Here is a 12,467-nt window from a genome sequence, read left to right on the forward strand (position 1 = left end):
AGGCTTGTCTTATGAGGAGCATTTGATGGCTCTGAGCCTGTACTCACTGAACTTCTTTAGCCAGAGAATGGTGAATCTGTGCAATTCATTGCCAGATGTGGCCGTGGAGGTCAAGTTACTGAGTATATTTAAAACAGAGGTTGATAGATTCTTGATTGGTCAGAGCATGAAGGGATACAGGAGAAGGCAGCAGATTAGGGCTGAGAGGGAAAATGGATCAGTCATGCATGATGAAATGGCAAAGCAGAGTCGATGAGCCAAATGGCCTAATTCTGTTTCTATGTCTTACAAAAACTGACAAAGACACATTGTGTAAATAAAAAGTAAGTAATACTCATGACCCGTGAGTTGGTGAATTAATTAAAAGTATGTCAGTAGTTTGTGGAGTCAGTTCAGAATTGTGGTAAGTGAAATTATCCACACCAGTTCAGGAGCCTGATAGCTGTAGGGTTTAGTTCATCTTTCACAAGTTCACTTTTCAATCTTTTGGATCAAATTGTATATCATGTACAAAGTGCTTGTGAAGAGATGAGATGAGAGGATGCCATTTATTCTACTGAGTCTATGCAGCACATGTAGAACGGTGTCAGGTATTGCCTGGCAACTGGAAAGAATAGGAATTCCAAATTTGATGGGAGCATTGTCCATGATTCCACACCTACAGACTCACTTTCAAGGACTCTACAATTCATGTCCTCAATATTTCTTTTTGTATTTGCACAGTTTCGCTTTTGCACATTGGTTGCTTGTCTTTCTGTGTATGTGTATAATGTTTCCTGATTGTGTTGTATTTCTGTGTATCTAGTATGAATATGTACTTTGATAATAAATTTACTTTGATTGTAAGTTTACTTTGAACTTCAAATCTTTGAAAGCTTATTTCACAGTTTAGTGCCGCTTGCGTGGAAATTGATTGGCATTGAAAATTACGTGATTGAAAGTGAGCCTCAATCTGGAATGGAAAGCAGTAGCCGTTTCCTGGTTGCAGCAGAGCACATTTGACTAGGCAGCAGATGAATCTACGTGCAACCCAGATGACTTTCTGACTTTAAAGCTGCTGAGCTGAGACCATTGTAATTTGACCATCACAAGTACATGGATGGGTGAGGTATGGAGGGCTATGATCCGGGTGCAGAATAGTAGCTAAGCGTAGACTAGATGGACCAAAAGGCCTTCTTCTGTGCTGTAGTGTTCAATGACTCTAGTCCTCTGTCAAAATCCAACCTGGTCATACATAAAAGGTCACTCACACTGAAACTTCAGTTTTTGCAAGCTGCCACAGAGCTCACTGGAGGCCACGTTCACAGGCTGACAAACTTACTCTTGCTCACCACAGACATTTCACTTGAGCTCAGCTGAAAAACTGGCAGTTGCAAGTTCTGCGTGAAGGGTGGTGCTTTTCTTCCACTGAATCTCCGAGTCATTGCTACTGGCTGGACCAAATTGTGCTCCACAGGTGGATGACGATGTCTGCCCATTCATCTAGGATACTTCTGTAGCTGAAGTTTCTCACGAGTCTGCTTCCTGGTCCCACAGAGCATTTCATGTCATTGTGGTCAGACAGCACACTTCAGCAAACAGACAAATGATGATGCTGAAGGTACTCCTGTACCAAGGAGTTGGAGGTGATTTGGTTTGTCACCAAATATTCTCGCAATTTCTATAGACAAACCCTAGAGAACATTTTAACTGGTTACGTCACCGTCTGACATGGAGAGGCCACTGTACAGGATACAGAGGGTTGCAAACTCAGCCAGCTCCATCATGGGCACTAGCCTCAAACGAGAGAAAGGCTGCAGATGCTGGAAATCTGAGCAACACACACAAAAGGCTGGAGGAACTCAGCAGGCAAGGCAGCATCTATGGAAAAGAGTCCAGTCGCTGTTTCAAGACAAAACTCTTACCGAAATGCCGACTGTATTCTTTTATTTTGTATCATTTTGTGATGAGCACTAGCCTTCCCAGTATCAAGGACATTTTCAAAAGGCGATGCCTCAAAAAGGATTCATCCATTGTTAAGGAACTCTATCACCAAGGATGTGCTCTCTTCTTATTACTGTCATCAGAGGGGAGGTACAGGAGCCTGAAGACATACACTCAGTGTATGAGGAACAGCATCTTCCCCTCTGCCATCATATTTGTGAATGGACAATGAACACACCCATAAACACTACCTCACTATTTTTGCTGATGAAGGGTCAATTGTTTACTCTTGTCCATGACTGCTGCCTGGCCTGCTGAGTTCCTCCAGGACTAAACACAAAGTACACTGCTGATGCTGTGGTCAAACCAACACATACAACACGCTGGAGGAACTCAGCAGATCGGGCAGCATCCATTGAAATGAGCAGTCAACGTTTCGGGCCGAGACCCTTCGTCAGGACTGAAGAAGGAGGGGGCAGGGGCCCTATAAAGAAGGTGGGAGGAGGGTGGAAGGTGCCAGGTGAAAAACCAATCAGAGGAAAGATCAAAGGATGGGAGAGGGGAAGCAGGGAGGGGATAGGCAGGAGAGGTGAAGAAGGAATGTAAGGGGAAAGCTGTATGGGTAGTAGAAGAAGGCAGAATCATGACAGAGGTGATAGGCAGCTAGAAGAGGAGGCAGGGTGAAAGTGGGATGGGGGAAGGGAGAGGGAGGGAATTACCGGAAGTTGGAGAATTCGATGTTCATACCAAGGGGCTGGAGACTACCCAGATGGTATATGAGGTGTTGCTCCTCCAACCTGAGTTTGACCTCATCACGGCAGTAGGACTTCGTCTGTGTGTCACTACTGTATTTTTGCTCTCTTTTAGCACTACTTGTTTAATGTATTTTTATACATAGTTCTTATTGTAATTTATAGTATTTTATATTGCACTGCTGCCGCAAAAGAAATCATGAAATGTGTAAATGATATTAAATCTGATTCTGATTCCGATTCTGATTGATGTCTTATTCAAATGTGTCCCACACCTTGTGAGTTGAGGAAAGAAGTGAGGTCTTATTGCTTGCAGTTATAGCTGTGCAGCTAACTGCTGGGAGCTACAGGAAGCTCATTGGGTAAGCACAATGACCGAGGCACTTCACACATGTGCATGTGTGTCTCAGAATAATTCACTTGCACTTTTGTTCTGTGATCAACTCCTTACAGGCAGTGATGGCAATTGAGCCCTACCATCACACAACACCTGCTGGCCCACAATTTCAACTGTTTATTCCCCTCCACAGATGCTGCCTGACCTGCTGACCTCCTCCAGCATTTTGTGTGTGTTCCTCCTGAATTGCTGAATCTGCAGATAGGTATATTTATTTTCACCGCCTAGCCCGTAAAGCTGTTAAGTATTCACATGAAATAGGGATGGGATCAGACCTAATGATCCCTCTAGCCTGCTTGCTATTCAGGAAGATTATGTTTCCTGTTCAAGACACAAGAGACTGCAGATGCTGGAATAACTCAGTGGGTCAGAGAGCATTTGTGGAGGAGTTGGAGGAGACAGGGGGTGGGGGGTTATAGACAGTCGACATTTCAGGTCAAGACCCCTCACTCAGACCTCAACTGCCCACTTCACTCCTTGGATGCTTCCTGACCTGCTGAGTTCCTTTAGAATTTTGTTTGCTTATGTATTTTTATTGTGCTTTCTTCAATTTCAAGTTGAATTTTCCTCCTCTCCCTTGATCGTATTGTGTCCAAAAAAATTATTGTTATGAACCTGGAGTACACAATTTGCCCTGAGCAAAACAAATTCTCTTTATCTAGTCCTAAGTGCCCAATCACTTAATTAGAGACCAAAGACCCTTTCTGATTCTCCAGCCCAAAGAAACTGACCCTCATAAGCCCCTCTCAGAACCTCATGTGAAGGATTAACTTGTTTGATGCTCTTGGACTAGAGTGTAGAATTGTTAAATTTCTAGTCTTTTCCTTGTAGTTTGATGTTCCGATGCTTGTTATAATTTTTATATACTAACCTATATATATGCAATTGTTCAGTAAATTTTCTAATAATTGTATATTGCTGATTCTGTATTTTCTAGAAACTTCTCTTAAAAATCTATTATCAAAGTACAAATACAATATGTAATTATTGTTATATAGTACATAAGATTCATTTTCTTGCAGCATTTACAGGAAAATAAATATAATATAGTTTATGAAAAACTGTACATAAACAAAGACAACCAGTGTGCAAAATACAACAAAATGTGCAAAAACCGGAAATACTGAGAACATGAGTTGTAAAGAGTCCTTGAGAGTGAGCCTTTAGGCTGTAGAATCAGTTCAGAGTAGAGGTGAGTGAAGATATCAGGGTCTGGTTGTAGTGTAACTGTTCCTGAATCTGGTGATGTGGTTCTGTACTTCCTGCCCAATGGTAGTATCTGGAAATGGGATGACCTGGAAGGTCTCAGTACCATTTTGAATGTTCTCACCCAACTATGAGTGATTGTGGCCAGAGATCCCCAGGAGACAGCAGTACGGTGCACCACTACACAGAGGCTTTATGTGCATCCTTGAATCATTTACACTGTCTCACTCTCCATGATAGAGATCGGAATACAAGGCCAGTTTCAGGAGCATGCTGTCGAACATGTGAACAACACCATGTGTCCAGCAGATTGTAGCCAGGGCCTCACATTGGGACTACCTGTGTGGGAGATGGCACAGACTGGAATGATGAGGTTTGGGACTAGTCATGGTTGGAATATTTTTGGATCTGTAGCTGGCTGTGAAGAGTCTGTTTACCTAAGCCCATCACCCTGCTGGGGCATAGGCTGCCTACAGCAGCTCGCCAGAGTCCTCTGTCCTGGGCTAGTTTTTCAAATTGTGTCCGGGTGTAGCTTATCTTCAAAGACCTTTCCTCTCCCAGGGGTGAGGTCCTTGAAGCTTCTACTGGCATTACTATAGCTCTGGATTTTTATGGGATGGTGTTGCTAGCTCTATGCTCAACCCTCCTTTTTTTCACAGCCGGGCTTGCAACCATCTATGGTAGAGTTGACATGAAGGGTGTTCTCCCTCATATTCACTTGGGAAACCAACAATGGGCAGGAGTGGAATGGAGGGAGCACTCACAAACCCATCCCTGTTTTCTTTTCAAAACTTAGAATAATTTTGCACCATTCACTTCCAACGTACAAATATCTTATTCTGCAGACCCACAAACACAAATAGGTTGTGAAGGTACTACTACGTCGACTCAGGCCTTAGGGGCCATCGTCGGGCACAATGATGGACTCTCCACTCCTCCCTCTCCCTCTTCAGTGTGTTCAGTTCATCTACATTAGCCATGCTGCTATCTTCTAGGAGCGTGTTGACCATAGTCTTGGGAGGGTGCCCAGGGTTTGTCCTCCCATGCTTGGGCTCCCATGTAATGACTAGGCTGGCAGGTAGCTCAGGGTGGTGTAGACAGTGCCCCGCTAGTTTCAGTCCTCTCACCTTGATTTTAGTAGTGAGCATCGGTAGATCGTCATGGAGCTCAACGTTCATCATGTGCTGTTGCCAACTCACGTCAAGAGCCATCCAGGGCATTTGTGTATAGCAACCATCTAGTGACTTTCACATGGTCTTGGTGAGTGTCCACGTCTCGTATCCATGTGTGAGAATGGACTCTAGGACTGCTATGAAGATCCTCTTTTTGAGCCCTCCAGTCAGATTCGACCTCCAGATTTCTTTCATGTCGTTCATAGCCCTCCACGCCAGCGGCTTCCGTTTCTTTATGTCCTTCTCCGAACTCATCATTCTTGATCCGAGGTTCTTGAAGTCTAAGACTTTCTTAATGGTATCATTCTTTACGGTCTTGAGAGTACCTTCATTGCAGTTGAACGCCATGCACTCTGTCTTTCCAATCCAACATAAACTAGATCAATATGGTTCTTTCTTCTTTACTTATTGCACTCAGTTTCCACTTTTTTAGCAGCTACTGACAAAAGTGGAAATTGAGTAAAGAAGAAAGACACATATTGCTCTAGTCTATGTTGGATTGGAGTTTTGCAGGGTTCTAGTTCACTGTTTTGGTTAGTCCTTTTGGGAACAGACTGCACTACAGTATATCAACTCTTCCCTCTAAGCAGTGCAGGTGTGGGGCAGACAGCCACCGAAATGCTCCCATGCACGTTGCCTTTGTTGCTGCACAGCTGGAAGTTTCTTAATATTTAAAGTGACACAAAGTTTTCAGACCATGTGAAAATTTCCTGCTCAGAGCAATAGTTGGTCCAGACAGCTATAAAGAAAAACTTAGAGGGAACATTGACTGCATCTGCAGAGAAAATAAACAATTTATGATGTTACAGTTCTTTTTTTCTCCTAACGTTAAATTCACCCCGTCCAACACATTTGAGTACCAGTCACCTCAACCACTCTAGGCCTTTTCAATTGGCTGCTCTTTCTTTTATCCATTTTTTGACCTGTCTCTACATCCCTGACTTCATGCTAGTATGTACTGCTGGAGGGTTTTTATTCTGTGTGGTGCCTCTGGAGGAGGGCAGACTGACGCACTGTGTGGTAAACTCCTCCAGAGTGTTCAAGTGGAGAATGAGCATTGAGCAAAGTGTAAGAGAGTTTGCTTGTGATGCAGAACTGTAAATCCAGGAGAGAGTGGTGCAAGAAAAGGGGAGGGGGAAGGAAGAAGAGAAACGTATAGAGATGCTGGACACTGTGTGTCAATTCCGTCCCCCTCCAGAGACACCAAAACACAGAACACATCTGTGTTCTCAAAACACAGAAAACACATCTTCCAGCAGCATACTCTAACATGTAGTCAAGACTGTCAGAGATGCTGAGCGATTTTTTTAATTGAGCTATTTTTGGCTGCAATTATTAAGTGAGAGCCCACCTACAGATTGAAGTGATACTTACCTGAAGATTGTCTCAGGCGTTCCGTTGCATGGTGTAACTGGGTGCTTGGTTTTCCTCAGAACTTGCACCACCAGGTTCAAAAACAGTTATTACCCCTTTGCTATCAGGCTCTTGAACACAAAAGGGAAGACTACATTCATTTATGGACTCTTTTATCTTGTTTTCTCATGCTTGTTATTTATTGCTATTTATCGGCATTTGCAGTTTCTTGGCCATTGTTTACAGTTACTGTTCTCTAGATTTGCTGAGTATACCCACAGAGAAAGGATCTCAGGGTTTTATGTGGTGATGTGTACTGAGGTGCTTGGAAGTTTGTGAGCCCTGCAAAATTTTTTCTATTTCTGCATAAATATGACCTAAAATGTGATTAGATCTTCACGCAAGTCCTAAAACTATATAAATAACACAAAAAAGTTATATTTGTTCATTTATTTATTGGAAAAAAATCCAATATTACATGTATTGGTTGGGGTAATGCCTTTTGCAAAAGCTACTTGGAGTCAGGTGTTCCAATCAACGAGATGAGATTGGATATATGGGTTGTAATGGTGCCCTGTCCTATATAAAAATGACACACAAAGTCAGGTTACTAACAGAGCCTGCTCTTCTCAAGAAAGATCTGTTTATGTGCACCATGCCTCAATCAAAACAACTTTCAGAGGACCTTGGAAGAAGAACTGTAGAGATGCATGAAGCTGGAAAGGCTACAAGAGCATTTCTAAAGACCTGAGTGTTCATCAGTTGACAGTAAGAGAAATTGTCTCCAAATGGAGGAGACTCAGTACTGTTGCTACTCTCCCTAGGAGTGGGCATCCTGCAAAGATCACACCAAGAACACACATTGCAATGCTGAAGGAAGTGAAAAGGAACCTAAGGGTAACAGCAAAAGACCTGCAGAAATCTCTAGAACTTGATAAAGTCTCTGTTCTTGTGTCCACTATAAGAAAAACACTGAACAAGAATGGTGTTCGTGGAAGGACACCACAGTGGAAACCACTGCTCTCCAAAAACAAAAACTTTGCTGCATATCTTAAGTATTTAAAAGACCACCTGGGTGTTCTACAATGCTTCTGGGACAATGTTCTGTGTACAGATAAGACAAAAGTTGAACTTCTTGCCAGAAATGCACATTGCTATGTTTAGAGGGAAAAGTAAACCTCATCCCAACTGGTGGAAGGAGCATCATGATTCGGGGCTGCTTTGCTGACACAGGGCCAGGATAGCTTGCAATCGTTGAGAGAACAATGAATTCAAAATTCAAAATCGGATCAAGACATTTTACAAGAGAATGTCAGGGTAGCAGTCTGTCACCTGAAGCTTAATAGAAGTTGGATAATGCAACAAGACAATGATCTGAAAGACAAGAGTAAATCAACAACAGAATGGTTTAAAAAGGAGAAAATTTGTGTTTTAAAATGGCCAAGTCAAAGTCCTGACCTTAACCCTATAGAAATGTGGAAGAACCTGAAGCAAGCAGTTCATGCAAGGAAGCCCACCAACCTCCCAGAGTTGAAGCAGTTTTGTAAGGAGGAATGGTCTAAAATTCCTCCAAGCTGATGTGCAGGACTGATCAATAGCTACCAGAAATGTTTGGTTGAAGTTATTGTTGTATGGTGGGGGGGCGGTGGGGAGGGTGGTGGTGGTCACACCAGTTATTGTCATTTTTGAACAAGTATAATGTTTTTGTGTTATTTATTTAATTGGGTTCTCTTTATCTCATTTATTTAGTTTTAGGACTTGCCTGGAGATCTGATCTCATTTTAGGTCATATTTATGATGAAATTGAGAAAATTCTGCAGGGTTAACAAACTATATGTACACTGTTAATAAATTTTATTTTGAATTTTGAGATCGTGCTGTGGCTTTTGCTCACATTTGCTTGCAGACTTACTGCTCACCGAGACTGCCTTGAAAAATAGCCTTGGTTATGAATACGAACATGAACCAGTGTGGATAACTTCACTCCATCTCAACACTGAAATGATTCCACAACCCAAAGACTCACTTTCAAGAGTACTCTACAGCTCGTATTGGGGATTACTGGGCAGCATGGCTCGAAGGGCCTATTCTGAGCTGTATCTCAATGAGTAAATTACCCACCCACCCATCCACACTGGTTGTAACACACACAAAATGCTGGTGGAACGCAGCAGGCCAGGCAGCATCTACAGGGAGAAGCACAGTCGACATTTCAGGCCGAGACCCTTCGTCAGGACTAACTGAAAGGAAAGATAGCAAAAGATTTGAAAGTGGGAGGGGGAGGGGAAAATGCAAAATGATAGGAGAAGACCGGAGGGGGTGGGGTGAAGCTGAGAGCCAGAAAGGTGATTGGCAAAAGGGATACAGAGCTGGACAAAGGAAAGGATCATGGGACGGGAGGCCTAGGGAGAAAGAAAGGGGGAGGGAAGCACCAGAGGGAGATGGAGAACAGGCAGAGTGATGGGCAAAAAGAGAGAAAAAAAAGGAGCGGGGAAAAAACTAAATATATCAGGTATGGGGTAAGAAGGGGAGGAGAGGCATTAATGGAAGTTATTCTTTGTTTGTGTGTAGTTTTTCACTGATTCCATTGCATTTCCTTGTTCTGTGAATGGCTGCAAAATGAATGAATTTCAAGGTAACATATGGTATCATATATGAACCTTGACAATAGTGAAGTTTGAACTTCGACTATGACTCACAGTGACACATTGCAAAAGCCACAATTCCAAGGAAAAGAGAGAAATGAATATATTTTATTTTTATCTAGACTCAGACCCACTTCAGGATCAGAACAATTTTATACAACTGTAAATTCTAACTTATTAGACATATTGTACTCTTGGATATCCCCCACCTCTGTTGAATGTCAAGATTTCCCTGTTTCTGTCGTTGCAAAGAACAAGCTTGGGATTTGTTTGCTAATGACTCTCTCTGAACCTGAAGTTCTCCCCAGCGGTTTAGTGGTCAGGCAGAGCGTGATAGGTGTTACTGAATCACAGACAGCAGAAAGGCTGCATGCTCTACCTCCATCCTGAGTTACCCAATTGTTCTACCACTGAACAACAGCCAACTTACCACGTTCCCAACCAGAAGGCAACATGTACAAGTCAGAGAGAAAAGGCTGGTAATGGGGAAAGGTAAGACAGGCCATACTTAGATACATTGGGGTTAGACAAGTGAGAGGGGCATTAGATTTTGTGGGTCTAGATGGATGGATGTCGAAAGAATCCTCCTCCTTGTGGGAAAATCCAAAAGAAGAGGTTGTTATTTACCTACACTCCATGGCCACTTTATTAGGTACCTCTTGTAGCCCATCCGCTTCAAGGTTCAGCGTGTTGTTCATTCAGGGATGCTCTTCTGCACGCTACTATTGTAATGTGAGGTTATTTGAGTTACTGTCATCTGTAATACTGTCAATTTGAACCAATCTGCCCATTCTCCTCTGATCTCCCTCATTAACAAGATGTTTCACCCACAGAACTGCCGCTCACTGGATGTTTTTTGCTTTTTGCACCATTCTCTGTAAACACTAGAGACTGTTGTGTATGAAAATCTCAGAAAATCAGCAATTTCTGAGATACTCAAACTACCCTGCTTGGCACCAACAATCATTCCACGGTCAAAGTCACCTACGTCATAGTTCTTCCGCATTCTGATGTTTGGTCTGAACAATTGAACCTCTTGACCATATCTTCATGCTTTTATGCATTGAGTTACTGCCACATGATTGGCTGATTAGTTATTTGCATTAACAAGTTGGTGTACAGGTGTAGCTAATAAAGTGCAACTTGATCGCTCTGGATATGAAGCAGTTGCCCACCTTGAGCTCCATGGAGCAGCAGCTCAGAAAGAAGACGCTTGTATAGGTTCCATTTGGTCATCTGTTCTCAAAGGACAGTGGAAAGAGAGAGACGTACACAAAATGCTGGAGGAGTGCAGCAGGTCAGACAGCATGTATGGGGGGAGGGGTGGGGAGAATAAACAGTTGATGTTTTTGTGCAATGTCCCATTCTGGCTTCCCTCTTCTCCTCACCTGCCTCTTTCTCCCATGATCCACTATCCTTTCCTATCAGATCCCTTCACTTTTTCCACCTATTGCCTCCCAGATTCATACTTCATCTCCCCCCCTTCCCCACCCATCCACCTGCCCCCTAATCTACTTTCACCTGCCATCTGCCATCCTTCCCTCCCCTGCCTTCACCTTCCCTTTCCATTCCTGATGAAGGATGTCGTCCAGAAACGTTGGCTGTTAATCCCTCTCCTTAGATAATGCCTGACTTGGTGATTTCCTCCAGCATTTCCTGTGTGTTGCTCAAGATACCCAGCATCTGCAAAATGTCTTGTGTATTCTTAAGGCAGAGGGAGACGGACGCTTGATGGGCAGAAGGGTTACTTGGGATTGGTGGGAGTAGAGATATGATTGCAGTCAGACCAGGTACAATGTGAATGAATAGTGAAGCAGTCTCAAGGAGCCAAATGGCTTTCTCCTGTTCCTAATTCCTCTTTTCTGTTTGGTGAAGACAACCTTGATACCGCCATCTCAAAGACTACTGGGGTTAGAGAGTGGATGCTGGACTTGCACACAGTAACTCTAAACATTGAATGCAACAAATATTTGTGCAACATTTAATCCAGTTGTGGTCTAACACTATCCAAAGTGTACCTTCTCACTCCCTTCCACTTCACCTTCTGAGGTGGAAAATTAATCCTTAATAGCTTTATTTCTTTGGCCTTATTGGTGTAAGTGTGTCTGGGGTCAGTAAAGTCCTTTTTGATGGTTGATGCAGAAGAATTGTTAATGGTTCATTTATGAATTAAGCATGAGTCTGATTTAAAACTGTGTTAAATACACTTAGTGTCTTCATTAAAGAGGTGAATCAGCTTTATTTTCATTGATATATGTTGTGATATTTGTTGTTTTGCAGCAGTACAGTGCATTGCATAAAAAGCTATAAATTACAATAAGAAATATGTATAGAAGTATAAATTTAGTCATGCAAAAATAGTGAGGAAGTCTTCATGGGTTGGTTCATTGTCCATTCAGAAGTCTGATGGCAGAGGGAAAAGAAGATGTTCCTGAATTGCTGAGCGTGTGTCTTCAGGCTCCTGTACCTCCCCCCCCCCCCCCACCCCGATGGTAGAAATAAGAAGAAAGCATGTCCTGGGTGGCTGCCCGTTAATAATGGATGCCATGTTTTTGAGGACTCGCCTTTTGAAGATGTCTTTGAAGCTGGTCAGGCTAGTGCCTGTGGTGGAGATGGCTGAATTTACAATCTTCTGCAGCTTTTTTTCCCAATCCTGTGGCCCCTTCAAAGTTCTATTCACTTTAAAATTCACTCCATAAAGACAGAATGTTGAAACTACCTAGCAGGACTGGCAGCAGCTGTGGAGGGAGCTAATTATTCAGATTGATAAGCAGAGGTAGGAGAAAGTAGAAATAAAACATGGTTTAAGATGCAGAATATTTTCATAAATGCGCTACCTCAGAAGTGACACTGTTGGCAATTATATCATTCTCAGTCAGTTGCCACTGACTGTTTGGAAGATCACTAAACCTGTCATAGTGACAGAAGAATCTCAGGTCCCTCAACTGAAATATGACTTCCCTGTTTTTCCTTCCTCCATCTGCTAATAATTTTCAGAATAGATATCTGAAGTGGAACT

General features: G+C 42.7%; 1 protein-coding gene across 1 annotated transcript in view; it reads left to right on the top strand.

Moving 5' to 3' along the window:
• The first annotated feature begins 3,223 nt into the window (after positions 1 to 3,223).
• chata (choline O-acetyltransferase a) overlaps positions 3,224 to 12,467 on the top strand; it is a 108,019-nt gene continuing 98,775 nt past the window's right edge. Inside the window, exon 1 of the mRNA XM_073025583.1 lies at positions 3,224 to 3,277. The gene's annotated coding sequence lies outside the window, so the exon portion shown is untranslated. The remainder of the gene's footprint in view (positions 3,278 to 12,467) is intronic.

This window comes from Hemitrygon akajei, chromosome 21 (genome assembly GCF_048418815.1).
Source record: "Hemitrygon akajei chromosome 21, sHemAka1.3, whole genome shotgun sequence".
Taxonomy (NCBI): Eukaryota; Metazoa; Chordata; class Chondrichthyes; order Myliobatiformes; family Dasyatidae; genus Hemitrygon; species Hemitrygon akajei.